The sequence below is a fragment of the Gopherus evgoodei genome, chromosome 6 (genome assembly GCF_007399415.2).
Source record: "Gopherus evgoodei ecotype Sinaloan lineage chromosome 6, rGopEvg1_v1.p, whole genome shotgun sequence".
NCBI lineage: Eukaryota > Metazoa > Chordata > Testudines > Testudinidae > Gopherus > Gopherus evgoodei.
This window is the reverse complement of record NC_044327.1, coordinates 32,372,854-32,388,881: the sequence shown is the minus strand read 5'-3', so window position 1 is coordinate 32,388,881 and position 16,028 is coordinate 32,372,854.

The following is a 16,028-nucleotide window of genomic DNA, read 5'->3' as shown; positions in this document are numbered from 1 at the left end:
CAAGTACTTCCCCCCTCACCCAGAGGGTATGCAAAGTCAGGCTTAGTAAATCTAACACAAAGAGATTTTCCCCCTGACTTCTTCCTCCCACCAATTCCCTGGTGAGCTGCAGACTCAATTCCCTGGAGTCCCCACTAAAGAAAAACTCCAACAGGTCTTAAAAAGAAAGCTTTATATAAAAAGAAAGAAAAGGACATACAAATGGTCTCTCTTTATTAAGGTGACAAATACAGGGTCATTTGCTTAAAAGAAAAAAAATGAATAAACAGCCTTATCCAAAATGAATACAATTTAACACATTCCAGCAACTACACCCATGTAAATACAAAAGAAAACAATATAAACCTATGGTATTCCTATCTTTGTACTTACAACTTGGAAACGGAAGATTAGAAAGCCAGGAGATAGAAAAATCACTCTCATAGCCGAGAGGGTCAGACACAAGACAAAGAACTCACACACAAACTTCCCTCCACCCAGATTTGAAAACGTCTTGTTTCCTGATTGGTCCTCTGGTCAGGTGTTTCAGGTTACTGGTGTTACCCCTTTACAGGTAAAAGAACATTAACCCTTAGCTATCTGTTTATGACAGTAAAGAGACTTATTTTAAGGCTTTTGTGTATCTGCAACACATGTTGTATGCTACAGATCTGATTCAAAACAAATTGAAGTCAGTGGAAAGTCTCCCATTGTCTTCAGTGGATTTTGTATCAGGCCTTAAAAGGACAAAAGTCTGTCATGCAATCCATGCATGCAGCCCCCATTCATTTCAGTGGCAATGGCACAGTTGTACTGGAGGGCAGAATTAGTCTCTAACAGGTTGCCTCAAAGGTGCAGTAAAGTTTATTTTTCTATGTCAGCATAAATATTATTGTTCCATATAGAGAATGGAGTGGGCCCTTTTGAATGGCTAATTTAAGCTCTATAATTTTCCATCATTTTTGTATTGTGTGGGAGAGATGAACACATCATGTTGTATCACATCATAGAGCAGAATGAGGGGGGATTTGACAGCTGCTTTCAACTACCTGAAAGGGGGTTCCAGAGAGGATGGATTTAAACTGTTCTCAGTGACAGAACAAGGAGTAATGGTCACAAGTTGCAGTGGGGGAGGTTTAGGTTGGATATTAGGAAAAACTTTTTCACTAGGAGGGTGGTGAAGCACTAGAATGGGTTCTCTAGGGAGGTGGTGGAATCTCCTTCCTTAGAGGTTTTTAGGTCAGGCTTGACAAAGCCCTGACTGGGATGTTTTAGTTGGGGATTGGCCCTGCATTGAGCAGGGGGTTGGACTAGATGACTTCCTGAGGTCCCTTCCAACCCTGATATTCTATGATTCTGTTATCTTTATAAGCATGACAGAGCTGCTGTCTGTTAGACTGAATCATTCCATTCCCATTGCACCTGGCTCTGTATAACTTGGTAGCGGAGATAAGTGAATGCTTAAAATTGTTTTACAGGCACTGATAAAAGAGGCATGTTTATGTGCAGTATTCATTCTGGTATGATAGTTTAAAACGGCTAAAAAGATGTTTTTTTCTTTTGCGTTATGTATAATTAACTTGTGCAATTCACTGCTACAAGATATCACTGAGTAGCATCCTCAAGATGATAAGAACATTCTCAGCTACATTAGACAGGAAATATTTGTATGTGTCTATGTATTTAGAAAATATAAAGAGATAGAAGCTTTGGTGCTCCAAGGTTTAAGTCAATCATTGATGGGAATAAAGAAAAAACAGACTATGCCACAATTGTCTACAAAATGTCTCATATCTGCCTCTAAGGCTTCTGGTGCTGACCACTGCCAGGGAGAGGATATTGGATGAGATGGACCTTGGGTCTTATCCTGTAGGGCAATTCCTGTGTATTTTATGCACCAAATTATGCCAAATCCTCTGGGCCTTTGGTCTTGAGAAGAAAACCTTTTACTCTATAAATATTCTCACTGATGACTATGGAATTAGCTACCTAGTGAGTTACTATTCTTCATGAGTGAAGTTGGAAGAAGCTGGCCTTATACTGTTACAATAAAAGTAATCATTGTAAATTATGTAATATTTAGCACTATAAATGTGCATGGTATTTTATAAAATATGCAAAAAGCCTAGGTCCCTCTCTTGAGAAGGGCCATGATTCAAATGTCAGACTAGAAGAAGCAGGAAGTAGACTCAAGGCCTGATCTATACTGGAAGGCTTCATGGAAGAGGTGTGATTAAAGGAGGATGCTTTGTACCTGGCGAGAGGGAGTCTTTTCCAAGCACAGCAAGTGGCATGATGTTGGTAGTGGAAAGAGGAGACAAAAAGAAGCATTTAGGAAAGAAAATGTTGACAGTCAAGAGGCATGTAAGATAGGGTGCAGGCAGGGACAAGAGTAGGAGTGTATATATGCTTTAGGAGTTCAGGGTGCAATCCAAACTAGTGAGAGGTTGTGTCACCACTTGCCCTGAAACCCTGAGTGCCTTACAACTGCTATGCTGCTGTAGCTCCCAGATGAGATGCTCACAACCAGCTTAGGAGCACACACAGGGCATACCCTGAAAAGTCTGTGTGCTACACAGCCCTGGTTCAGCAGCTCTGACCGCAGCAGCCTTTCTACCACCCCACAGTACCACTCTGGCTTCCATCACCCTGGGAAAGAAGCAGTGTTCACATCCAGATAATGGATTAAATTTATGCTACAGTTTCAGTGGACCTCCTGAACTGTTGAGAGTTGTGAAATTTTAGCTCAAAATTATAAAAAAAAATTCTTTTAAAACATTACTTCTCTCTCTCTCTCTCTCTCGTCTATTCTATTTCTAGGACATCTCTGTCCCTGTAGTGCATATAGAGTTGTCTGTAATTAATGACTTTTGTTCTGAATATCCCCAATATTTGGCAGTACTGGTTACTGTACTTCATTTTGAATTGACAGATTACTACATATCTGTCATCTTTAGGAATCATAGATAACTCATTTGTGTGCATATGCTTGCTTGTTTTCACCTGTAAATAGCTCTCATTTCTTTTTCCTAGTTAATAAATCTTTAGATAGTTTATTACAGGATTGGCTATTGTCTTTGGTGTAAGATCTAAAGTACAGACTGATCTGGTGTTAGTGACTGGTCTCTTGGGTGTAGCCCATAAGGCTAGTTTGCCTTTATTATATTTACTGCCTTGCCTTCATTCTATTTAGCTGCTTTCATTATATTCAACCGAATATAATACATTCAAGAAATATTGACTATATTTAATATATAATATATTCAAGAAACCTACAGGCCTGTATCCTATAAGATATTAGTTGAAGTATAAATTATCATAAGTGTGGTTAAATAGGCCGTAATCCTTGGCATAGATTAACAGTTACCTTTAGAGTATGGGAATTAAGAAGAGCTTGCTCAATGGTAGGAGTTAGAATCTTCCAGTAAGTGCGACTACAAAGAACATGGACGTGATAATCACAAATCTGCTTAGGTAAGGGGTGACAGGTATGTTTATGAGCTGAAATGGTAGTTACGTGTATCAATATTCTAACCTATAGAAGAAGGACACTTCAACATTAGTAGATTGAGGAAATACAAATAAAGAAAAGGGAAAAAATCCTACAGAATATGCATTAGATATAGTGGTGTCAGTGTAACATATTATAAAAGTGGCATCCCAGCCTGTAGGCAGTGGGAGAGAGATATGTGGCCCTTGGGAGGTGTCAGAATGATGGCCGGTGATGAGGAAGGTAATGGCTAACGTTTCAGATTGTTCTCCAAGGGGTGGTCTGAATATGGATGTTTAAATGTACTTTCTCTATTATTTCTATTTACATTACTGAAGTGGAGTGTTTGCGATTTTGCTAAATGTATTAATAAATTATTGTAAATATAAAGAGTTCCTCTAGTGTGCGGGTTTTAGCTGTGCACATTGGGGTTCCCAGCTATGTAATAATTTCAATAATACTGGGCCTGAACTTGGGACTAGAACCTGCCAATCCTCAAAGTGATAACTGGGAATTCTTAAGTAATCAATAAAAAGAACAGGAGTATTTGTGGCACCTTAGAGACTAACAAATGTATTTGATCATAAGCTTTCGTGGGCTAAAACCCACTTCATTGGATGCATGCAGTGGAAAATACACTAGGAAGATATATATATATACACACAGAGAACATGAAACAATGGATGTTACCATACACACTATAACGAGAGTGATCAATTAAGGTGAGCTATTACCAGCAGGAGAGAAAAAAAACATTTTGTAGTGGTAATCAAAATGGCCCATTTCCAGCAGTTCACAAGAAGGCGTGAGAAACAGTAGGGGGGGAAATAAACATGGGGAAATAGTTTTACTTTGTGTAATGACCCATCCACTCCCAGTCTTTATTAAAGCCTAATTTAATGGTGTCCAGTTTGCAAATTAATTCCAATTAAGCAGTCTCTCATTGGAGTCTGTTTTTGAAGTTTTTATGTTGTAATATTGCTACTTTTAGGTCTGTAATTGAGTGACCAGGGAAATTGAAGTGTTCTCCAACTGATTTTTGAATGTTATAGTTCTTGATGTCTGATTTCTGTCCATTTATTCTTTTATGTAGAGACTGTCCGGTTTGGCCAGTGTACATGGCAGAGGGGCATTGCTGGCACATGATGGCATATATCACATTGGTAGATGTGCAGGTGAATGAGCCTCTGATAGTGTGGCTGATGTGAATAGGTCCTATGATGGTGTCCCCTGAATAGATATGTGGACAAAGTTGGCAACAGGCTTTGTTGCAAGGATAGGTTCCTGGGTTAGTGTTTTTGTTGTGTGGTGTGTGGTTGCTGGTGAGTATTTCCTTCAGGTTTGGGAGCTGTCTGTAAGCGAGGACTGGCCTGTCTCCCAAGATCTGTGAGAGTGATGGATTGTCCTTCAGGATAGGTTGTAGATCCTTGATGATGCACTGGAGAGGTTTTAGTTGGGGGCAGAAGGTGACGGCTAGCGGCATTCTGTTATTTTCTTTGTTGGGCCTGTCCTGTAGTAGGTGACTTCTGGGTACTCCTCTGGCTCTGTCAATCTGTTTCTTCACTTCAGCAGGTGGGCATTGTAGTTGTAAGAATGCTTGATAGAGATCTTGTAGGTGTTGTTCTCTGTCTGAGGGGTTGGAGCAAATGCAATTGTATCGTAGAGCTTGACTGTAGACAATGGATTGTGTGGCGTGGTCTGGATGGAAGCTGGTGGCATGGAGGTAAGTACAGCAGTCAGTAGGTTTCCAGTATAGGGTGGTGTTTATGTGACCATCGCTTATTAGCATTGTAGTGTCTTGTGTGGACTGTGCCAGGCTGAAGTTGATGGTGGGATGGAAATTGCTGAAATCCTGGTGGAATTCCTCAAGGGCCTCCTTCCCATGGGTCCAGATGATGAAGATGTTATCAATATAGCGCAAGTAGAATAGGGGCATTAGGGGACGAGAGCTGAGGAAACGTTGTTCTAAGTCAGCCATAAAGATTTTGGCACACTGTGGGGCCATGCGGGTACCCATAGCAGTCCCGGTGATTTGAAGGTAGACATTGTCCCCAAATGTGAAATAGTTGTGAGTGAGGACAAAGTTACAAAGTTCAGCCACCAGATTTGCCGTGACATTATCGGGGATACTGTTTCTGATGGCTTGTAGTCCATCTTTATGTGGAATGTTGGTGTAGAGAGCTTCTACATTCATAGTGGCCAGGATGGTGTTTTCTGGAAGATCATCAATGGATTGTAGTTTCTCAGGAAGTCAGTGGTGTCTCGAAGATAGCTAGGAGTGCTGGTAGTGTGGGGCCTGAAGAGGGAGTCTACATAGCCAGACAATCCTGCTCTCAGGGTGTCAGTGCCTGAGATGATGGGGCATCCAGGATTTCCAAGTTTATGGATCTTGGGTAGCAATCGAATACCCCTGGTTGGGGGTCTAGGGGTGTGTCTGTGCAGATTTGCTCTTGTGCTTTTTCAGGGAGTTTCTTGAGCAGATGGTGCAGTTTCTTCTGGTAACCCTCAGTGGGATCAGAGGGTAATGGCCTGTAGAATGTGGTGTTGAAGAGCTGCCTTAGCAGCCTCTTGTTCATATTCTGACCTATTCATGATGACAACAGCACCTCCTTTGTCAGCCTTTTTTATTATGATGTCAGAGTTGTTTCTGAGGCTGTGGATGGCACCGTGTTCTTCACGGCTGAGGTTATGGGGCAAGTGATGCTGCTTTTCCACAATTTCAGCCCATGCTGAATATAATTAATACACAATAGATCAGGCTACATGGGACTGGAAGCAATCTGAATATTTTGTGATGTTTGGTGTAAGCAATCATTTATTGCTAAGTCCAGTTTGCCTGGGTGGCAAGGTAGACTGGAAACCCTAAGGGGACTGTCTGTCACTCCACAGTAAGACTGTTATAGTGATCCAGGAGTTCACATTTGTTACTGGGTTGGTGAAATCTTATTATAGAACTCACCTATTATAACTCACTTTTTATAGTTTGGAGTGTCTGCCCTGTTTTTCACAGTCTACCCGGAGGTAGGCACTCATGGTTGATAGCCACTCCAGACAGCGTGACAGTCTGTAAGATTGAAGTCTTCAGGATTAATCCCTTAAAGAAGAAAACCCAGTTCTTTAGACAGCATTAAGGCTTTGTCTACACAGAGCGGGAGGGGGTAGTTCACATTGAGTTGACATAAGACCAGCCTTATCTACACTAACACTCCTAGTGTTGCTGGGACTATCTATATCACAAGTTTCCCACTGAAACAATGTTGAGAAAAGGCCATTTTCATGCAGCTGTGGAATACACACCTGGGTTTCCACAGCAGTAGGTAATTACCAGGGAAAGCTGTTGTGAATGTGAAATAAAACAATGGTCTCCCACTGCACTCAACACTTATCTCAGCTATTAATATGCACTGACAGCATGTAAACTCATATTTCGAGTAAGCTTCTTTTCCCTTTGAAGTCAGGGACAAAAATTCCATGGGTTTCAAAGGGTCTGCATCCATTGGGTCTAGGTTCTTAGCCTCCTTACTTTTCATCTAGTTTTGATCACCTTTGCTTTGAAAACTTTGAATTATTGACTGATATGGTAGGTATAAGTTTTCTTAGCTTCCAAGATTTTTCTTTATATCAGACACTTGTTCAGCAGGAAAAGTACTCCACCATAAAACTGATCCACTGACCTGATACAACAAGGGTTGCATAGATTAGATATTTTGAAAGTAGAGCCAAAAAAAGAACCTCCAGGCCTCTACCTCCTTGTGTGTGTATATATTATATTGTATACCATATGCTATATTATAAAATATTATATTTTATACATCACATACGATAGCTTCTATGATAAGTGAGACTTTTATTTTATTAAGTATTATTTAAGAACTATTTTACACTAATTGCTTTACCACATTGCTCTACATTTCCAGACAGAATGGAAAGCCCCTCTCCCTTCGCCTCATGCCTGAGAATTCACATTCCATGTGCTTGATCTATGTTGGTGGTGAGATGAAAACATTTGCTTTTACATAGTGACTTTCATCTATTCTTGTTTAACAGCAAAAATGCTGTTCTTTTGTAACCTCAAATATTACATTTGTAACTTAAAGCCAGCCATGTGATCTGCAGCCCACAATCACAGGATTCAGTTAGCTGTGGCTATGAGTCTGAGGTGGTGAGAGACAGAACTGGTACCTCCTCAGAGGTGCTGGAGGAAAGAGAATTAGAAAAGACATGCCCAGTTCCACCTCCCTTTAGTTTCAAGTTACTGTAGCAGGTACAGATAATGAATTTGGGGCTTAAGATATGAAGCTGTCAGAGCTAACTGAAATGGTGGGGCTCATCTGTCTAACAATGCTCCATTTGCAGCTTGTGCTGACAAGCTTAATAGATCAACCCGAGATCTCTCATGAAACGCTATGTTGAACATCTTATGGATTAATTGGCTGCCTGTGGTCTTCATGTACCTGAACTTTCCTACATAAAAATATGTGCAAAATTATATGGTAATTATATTCTTAGAAAATTGATATACTTTCTGGGAAATCCAGAGAAGAATATTAGCTCCAGGAGACTTATAAGCAACCATTTGATAGATGGGGGTAACCCAGTGTAAGTAATGGTTTCCAATAAATACTTCAGTGATAAAAAGTCAGTGCAAATTATATATTTAATCTTACTGGCAATGAGCTACAAGAGGTTTGATTCTTAAATCAACTGGTGATTGAGCAAACAGCTCAGGGGGCCTTACATTAAAACTAGGGATGCCAGGAAACAGTTTAGTCATGGAAATATAACCTGTCAATTTTTTGAGGAGCTGGACAGGGATTTTGAGCAATTACACCACTACAGAATCCAAAGATGTTGTAGACCCTGTAACCCCACCCCCCAACCCTCACAAGGATAAACATCGAGTTATTGGAAGAGGAACATGAAGAGGCCAGTAAAGAGCTTTCTCTGGAAAGTCAGGGTCTGTTTGGAACCCAGGACTCTTGGGGTGGCCATGTAGGAAGCAAGCCATATTCTCAGCCAGAAACCCAGCCCAGGACGCAGATGGCAGATCCCATGGAAGAAACATCTGCACGTAATTATCTATCTTTACAATTTATCATTATACTATACTGCTGGGCTTATGTCTGTTCTGGGTTCCCCATGGCCACAGCCATTTTTGGCTGATGTGAGCTAGGAGTCTTTCTATGTCTCCACCTCCTTCTCTTGGCCCACACTGTTCCTCTCTGTTCATTAAGCCTCCCACACCCCATACATGTTTTAAAAATTGCAGCTGCTCCACCAAGCTTCTATCTCATGCTAAGGCCCTGACCATCAACTGTTTATAAGCCCATGACACAGTGGGCACACACCCAGCTACCTATTTTCACTTCCATTCCCCACTTCTGTCCTGCCCAGCTAACCCACTAGCCTGCACTCACCTGATCAAAATGGTGGCTGGCAACCTGGTGCTTGACCCCACTCCCCTCCCATAGCATGCTTGAATAATAAAAGCAGTTCATTTTGTGAAATTCAACAGTTTGAGACTGTGGTTATAGGAAAAGAAGTTTGGTTCATATTCTCAGTTTAACTGAGATAGATATGTGACCATAAAGGTACAAAGACTGGTGCTCCAGTAATGTGCAGGGCATTTCTGCTGGGAAGAGATGGGGTCTACCTGACCAAAAAGGGGAGGGGGATCTTTGTGCACCGACTCACCACTAATGCATGGAGGTTTGTCACGAACTCTCTTGAGCTGCCCTGTGCTTTTGTCAGTTCCCACTTAATTAAGATCAGATACTTAGGGCCAAATTCCCTGCTGCCTGATCTCCAGCTAAATCAATGAAGTCCCATCAACTAACAGTTTGCCTTAGAATAAACCAAGACAAGGAATTCTGCTTCAGTATAGAGAAGATGACACAGTAATAACAGGAGACTATGCTTCTATTGCCCTTTTCCTTTAGTCCTAGCACTATCTGTCTTACTCTTCCCAAGTTCCAAATAGTTATTAGAGCATTCTAGTCCCACATTATAAGACTGCCAGGCACATAAATGCCTTGATTTACTCACTAAGTGCTTATCTGATTATCTTTGGATGTGCCCATGTTTTACATTTGTTCCAAGATTCCCAGAATAAGGCTGATTCATTCACACTTTCCCCAGCTTTCCCCAGCTTTTTACAACAGACATATCCAGTTATCTGCATGTATCCTACCACTGAGCTGAGCCCTGGAAAGGAACCACTTTGGGCCTATTAATACCATTTATGTCAGCACACCTATGTGAACAAACCATCAATTGCCAATACAGGCAAACAAGAGAAGTTCCTAAGCCATGAAATCCAGATCTGGACCTTGAATAACCCAAAATTTGAGTGTGTTTGGATTTAGAATGTTAGTTCAACCCATAATGACAACTGGACCATTTGTGAAATGTGGATCTGGAACAAGGTTCAGAGTTTGAACTTTTCCCAAAGTTTGGGGGACAGGGTAAGTGTCAGTGAGAAGTGGTGGATCATCTTTAGAGAAAACCTGTGTTCTTTTGAGCAACATCAAAGCCCCTTTCACCTTTTCCCTTTACTCTTCTTCATCCACTGAGTGCATGTTTAAAAAAACATGGCAAAGACCTGTCCTAGAGTGAACAAGAACAAAGGTGCACTTAAAATTCCAATGCAAACAACCTGTCACTGGTTTGCAGAAAAAACTGGAGGAGCTAAGAAATAGCTAAGAGTTATGAGGAAAGAATGAGGGGCTCTGACTCCAACACCAAGCCTGTTGTGGAGGCGTATTGTTATTTTAGTGCTAATCGACCCTTCCCTGCACTTGCCACAGCAGCCCCAGCATTTTTCAAGTTTGTGTCAGTTGGCCTCTCTGCCAGACAACAAAAGAACTTTGCTGGCAGTTGTCACTGCTTCCTCTTTGCTGAGAAGCAGCTCTTTCCCCTGTCTGATACATCTAGGGTTTATAAAGGGCATTTTCTCTTTTCAGTGAATGTGTTTCTACAAGTGATTAACTGCTGCAGTTTTGTTCAAGGCATTCCAGGTGAGCTCACCAACATGTGGCAGAGGACTTACTGGGTTGGCAGCTGTATTTGGTATTTGATGAGCTTCAGGAGCTTCACTGCTAGTGCTAGATACATACAGTAGGTTGATGGGGTAGTGTGCTGGTCCCATTCGCATGGGGGTGACACAGGACACAAGTTGTTGTGTCTGGTTGCCTTAGAGTTTGCCACTTCAGTGAACCTTTTTATATGCCTTTGTTAAGGGTGAGATTCACTGACTTCTTAAAACAAAGCTAGGTGTGGTAACATCTTGTCGCGTACGTGGGATCAATGGATATCACACTCATTTCATGAAAAACCTGAGATCTTATGTACACACAAAAGGTGTACCACTTATTTCTGCACAGAAATGGGAATACTGTACCTATATAAATCATTTGTATTCTAGTATACTTGCGTCCACACTAGGACTTTTAACAGTATAACAATGTCTGGGGAAAAAAAAAAGAAAAAAAGGAAAGTCACACCCAACCAACATAGTTATCACAATAAAACTTTTAAGTGGAGACTAGGGCTTAAGTAGTTTTCCCACCATCACCCTAATAGTGTTACCTTTGTGCTTCTTTATAAAGAGAAAATCAACTCTCTTCTTTCAAAGCATATAAGAAAAATTAACAAGTGCCAACATATCACTACTGATTGGATTTTGTAATAATATTTATTATTTAATTCACTTCCTTTACTGAAATGTTCAGTATTGTTTTGCCTGCTTTAAATTGGAAAAAGGACAGTGTGAAAATGTTCCACTCTTGGAAAAAAATGATTTATTTTATTTATTATTTTTGTTTTGTTTATTACCATTTCTGCTTGGGAATGATTTTATATCACAGCAGTGAAAAGCTTCTGGGGGTAGCAATAAATGAGAAATTAGCTTGCACTGTATTGGACAATAAATAAATAAATATTTTTCCAAGATTCACCTCCCACTATTTAGATACATTGTACAAACTCTTTCAAAACTGTATTGAAAAACAATCCTTGTATTTTCAACACTGTAGCTTCTTTAAACTCCTGGGTTCTCTGCTGCAATGTTATTTAGTAAGATTTTTAGAAGTTCTCGTCCACGAATTACCACAGAGTGATCCCTGTGTCAGTAAATTTCCTATAGCAACAGTACTATATGGGGATATAATTTTTTTCTTTCCCCCAAGGTGGGAAAATGCACTGCAGGCTATGCAAAATCAGGGTACTATTCCTTCAGACCAATAAGCACTGCACATTTGGTGCAGTCCTGGAACAGAAAGAAAGCACTCTAGAAAACAAATGTTATTTTAAGGTTCTAACAGAAACTCAGAAAATTCTCAATGTAGGTAGCAACTTGATTGTGCTGAGATATAGTAGGGGGCCTTCCCAAGGGTGTGTACAATGTTATGAAAGCAGTATGTGTAGGACACTTTTATGTACAATTGTGCTGATCACACTGCACTTTCAGTTTTAAATCCAGAGCATCCGTGTGTCCTTGCTTTTGGGGGTTTAAGTGGGCCCTTTAACATTGTTTCTGTACTATGTGTGATGGCAGAGAGGTGTACTGTGTATTTAGATTCCTCACCTGATTCAGTCTGTTCCTCCTGACCAGGAATTTAAAAAAAAGCAACCCAGGAAGGCCATCATTATTTCATTGTTCTTTCAAGCTTGTCTTGAGCATGTCACCTTTTTTTAAAACCAGCTCTAATATCTCTTCCTTTTCAGACCCAGTCCTCCCTCCCTTGTGTAATTCTTAGTCAAGCATAACGTGGCCAGCTGGTTACAGCCTTGCAGCGAACAATGGTACCAGACTCTGCTTAATGATATTCTGCTAGTGCCAACCATGGTTCCTTGTATTGGCTTAGTTGGTTTCAAGTTGCGGCCTTTCCTCCTACCCATATTTAAATGTTGTGTTTAGTGAGGATTAAAATCTGTGAATTGGTGTAAAAAAAAAGGGGTGGGAGGGGTCATTGTGTGTCTGAAAGGAATCAACATTGTCTCTTTGAAAAAGTCTGTGTCTGCTTCCTAGACTGACCATCTGGGACACTGTATGGCACTAAATCAACCACAAAGGCAAAAAGGGAAAATGAGGAAATAATTAAATTAGAAGAGAGAGAACTTTTGTAGTAGCTGCTTTTTCTGAACATTGAAGGTCTCTGGAAAAGTGGTGTGTGTCTGGGTGGTGGGGTGTGGAAAAAGGAGCTATATAACTCCTAAATGTGAATTAATATCACTTTGCTGCTGCATATAGCACTCTCTTTCTATTTCTTACTCTTTCCAAAATCAACCCAATGACCATAATATCAAGAAGAAAAATATAATTATAAAAATTATTGGAAATCCAATGAGCTCAATAGCGCTATTCCTCATCTCTTGGTATATTTGGAGCACTAGTCAATTGTAATTTAAGTGGAACAACAGCATTCCCTTGGATTTCAAGTCTAGCATATGGCATAGGTGCGAGCTCCATGGCAAGACCAAAGGTTTGGTTGAGTGGGACACTGAGACTTCAGTATGTGTGTGAAATTCTGTGTTCTGCAAAAGACGCTTGGTGATGTAGTCACATCTTATAGTGATAATGAAATACTTCCTATTCCTACAGTAGCTTGCGAAGATGTTAAACAGGGAACACTAAAATTAAAGTTTTTTGTATCTGGAGGACAGGGGTAGTTTGCACCCATTAGTTTTAAAGGATTTAACGGAAGAGCTCATTGAGCCATTGGCGTGTTTAACAAATCTTGGAACATTAGGGAAGATTCAGAGGACTGGGAAAAAGCTGATGTTGCACCAATATTTAAAAGAGTAAATGGGATGCACTGTGGTAATGACAGGCCAGTTAGCTTGAGACTGATCTTGGGCAAAATCATGGAAATAGTGACACTGGATGCAATCAGTAAAGAATTAAAGGATAATAGCTGAATTAATGCCAGTGAACACAGCCTTATGGAAAACAGGTCTTGTCCAAGAAACTCAGTATCAAGTTTTGATGAGATTATGCTTGGTTGACAAAGGTTGACATAGTATATTTAGACTTCTGTAAGGCATTGACTTAGTATCACACAACATTTCAAAATCAATGCAGCACATTAAATAAATTAAAAAGTGGTAGATCACAAAAACTACAAAAACTAATTGTAAATGGCAAAACATCATCCAGAGGACAAGTTTCTAGTGGGGACCCACAGGAATCTGTTCTTGGCCTAATGTTGTTCAATATCTTTCTAAATGACATGGAAGAAAATACAACCGCAATAATGGTAAAGTTTGCAGATGACACCACAATTGGTGGAGTGGTAAATAATGGCAGATCAGTTCTCTAGAACAGCGTTTCCCAATCTTGGGACACCACTTGTGTAGGGAAAGCCCCTGGCGGGCCGGGCCAGTGTGTGTACCTGCCGTGTCCGCAGGTCTGGCCAGTTGTAGCTCCCACTGGCTGCGGTTCGCTGATCCAGGCCAATGGGAGCTGCTGGAAGCAGCAGCCAGTACGTCTCTTGGCCCACGCCACTTCCAGCAGCTCCCATTTGGAAAAGGATTTTGAAAGGGATTTAGGTGTCATGGCAGGTAACTGAATGAGGATGAACTTCCAGTGCAATGTGGTGGCTAAGAGGACAAACGGAGTTGTTGGATGTATAAGCAGGGTACTATCAAGCAAAAGTAAGGAGGTGGCCAGCAGCTGGTGTAGCTGCACTGGTTTGAATCTCAAATGTAGAATATTATGATGCTTGAAACTGGAGTAAGTTCACTAGTTGCAAATCACAGCTATCTTTGCCTATATTTGGGGTTTGCTCAGATTTCGTTGCACTGATTGCCAGACACTAATGACTAAATAGGGGGCTAATCCTAAATATAAATAACAGCTTAGTTTGAGATTGTGAAACACTAATACAAACCCACGGATTTCTTCCTACAAGGTGATTCAATTCAAAAAGAAAAAATAAATGTTCTCCTAGTTACAAAGTCCCTTGTTAGACATACTCTCAGTAGTGCATACCCTGCATATGATGCATGTATATATGACTGCAACCACAGTCATATGACACTCAGCTTGGTTAGATCATGGGAGTTGTAGTAAAATCTGGCAATGAATCCAGACCCTAGAATGGGGATTATAAGGGACCTGAACTACAACTCCCTTGAGGCACCACGGCAACATAGGCAAATAGAGTTTAAAGTTGAACTGTCTCAAAACAAAATGGTTTGGTTTAGTTCAACAAACGTAAACGTTTTGATTTGGGTCAAACCAACCTGAAACAAAATATTTTGCTTAGCTTTTCCTGACAGAAAAATTCAGCAAAAACAAAATTTTCCCAGGGAAAATTTCCATTTTGTGGAAATAGCATTTTCTTTCACAAAATCACTGTGAAAATTCATGACCAGGTCTACAGTACTATATATGTTCACATTACAATCTGACCCTATTCTTCTCTGTTCCATTATTCTCATTGTTCCTTTGTATTTGTTTTTCACTCTGTCTCCTCCCTGCTCTGTTTCACCCTAGTTTTTCATTGGACTTTTTATTCTCTGTATCCCTCTCCCGCCCGTGATCTATCCTAAGCGGTGCATGAACTCAATAACATTCAAATCTGAGTAAATCTTTCAATTCATGATGTGCAAAAGACATTCAAAATTAGACAAAACAAACTCATCCATCCTGAAGTATAATTAACAGCCAGAAAAGTCAGACCAACTTTAATACAGTGTTGGCATCAGCAATATGCCTGCAGGGGTTGAAACAGAAACACTCTCCATTTAATATAAATAATTATATTAATGATGCAGAGGAACCTGTCAGCCTTGTATTTCTGTTTGGGAGAGTATAGTGATGTTGCATAGAGTTGGCTAGAGAGTATAAAAGTGGCCTCAAGGAAGGAGGGGAGGGCATCTTTAAACAGAGGAACTGATCTGTTTCCAAAGTTCAGTCAGAGAAGAGACAGCTCTTTTCCTCTGCGTGTTTATATGTGTAACCCACAAGAACTCCCCCAGGGGCAGAGGGGCCAGTGAAATCATGTTAAGTAGGCGCATCTGCTGGAAGGCTGTTATGTAGAAAAATATTTCACTTCTACACCTGAATCATTCTGTTAAATCAGTGGTCTTCACACCTGTATGGAAAAAAAATAAATCGTTTACCACTTTGCCAGGTGTGGGGAAAGAGTAGGTCAAATCCTGAGATCTTTTCACCATTCTTATTCAATTCCTACTCAGGCAAACAGCCACTGAAGTCAATTTGACTAGTTCTCTTCAGTGGGAGTTTGCCGGAAGCAAGAGCTTAATAAACACCAAGTAAAAACCTCAGGATCTGGCCCACTACATTTAACGTTTCACTGTCACTTCTAATCTCTGATTATATGGAAAATTCCAAGGGGGCTTGAATCTCTCATCGGGTGAGTGAATGAACCACCTTGCAATCACCTATTGTAATTATCTGTCTCCAACGCTCAAGAACAAGACTATTTTGTTTCAACTTTTGTTAGCTTAGGAGTCTCTAGTGAATTTCATTTCATTTCAGCACATTGTCCACACCCCACTTCAATCTGAGAGCAGAGGAACTTCAGTGCCATAT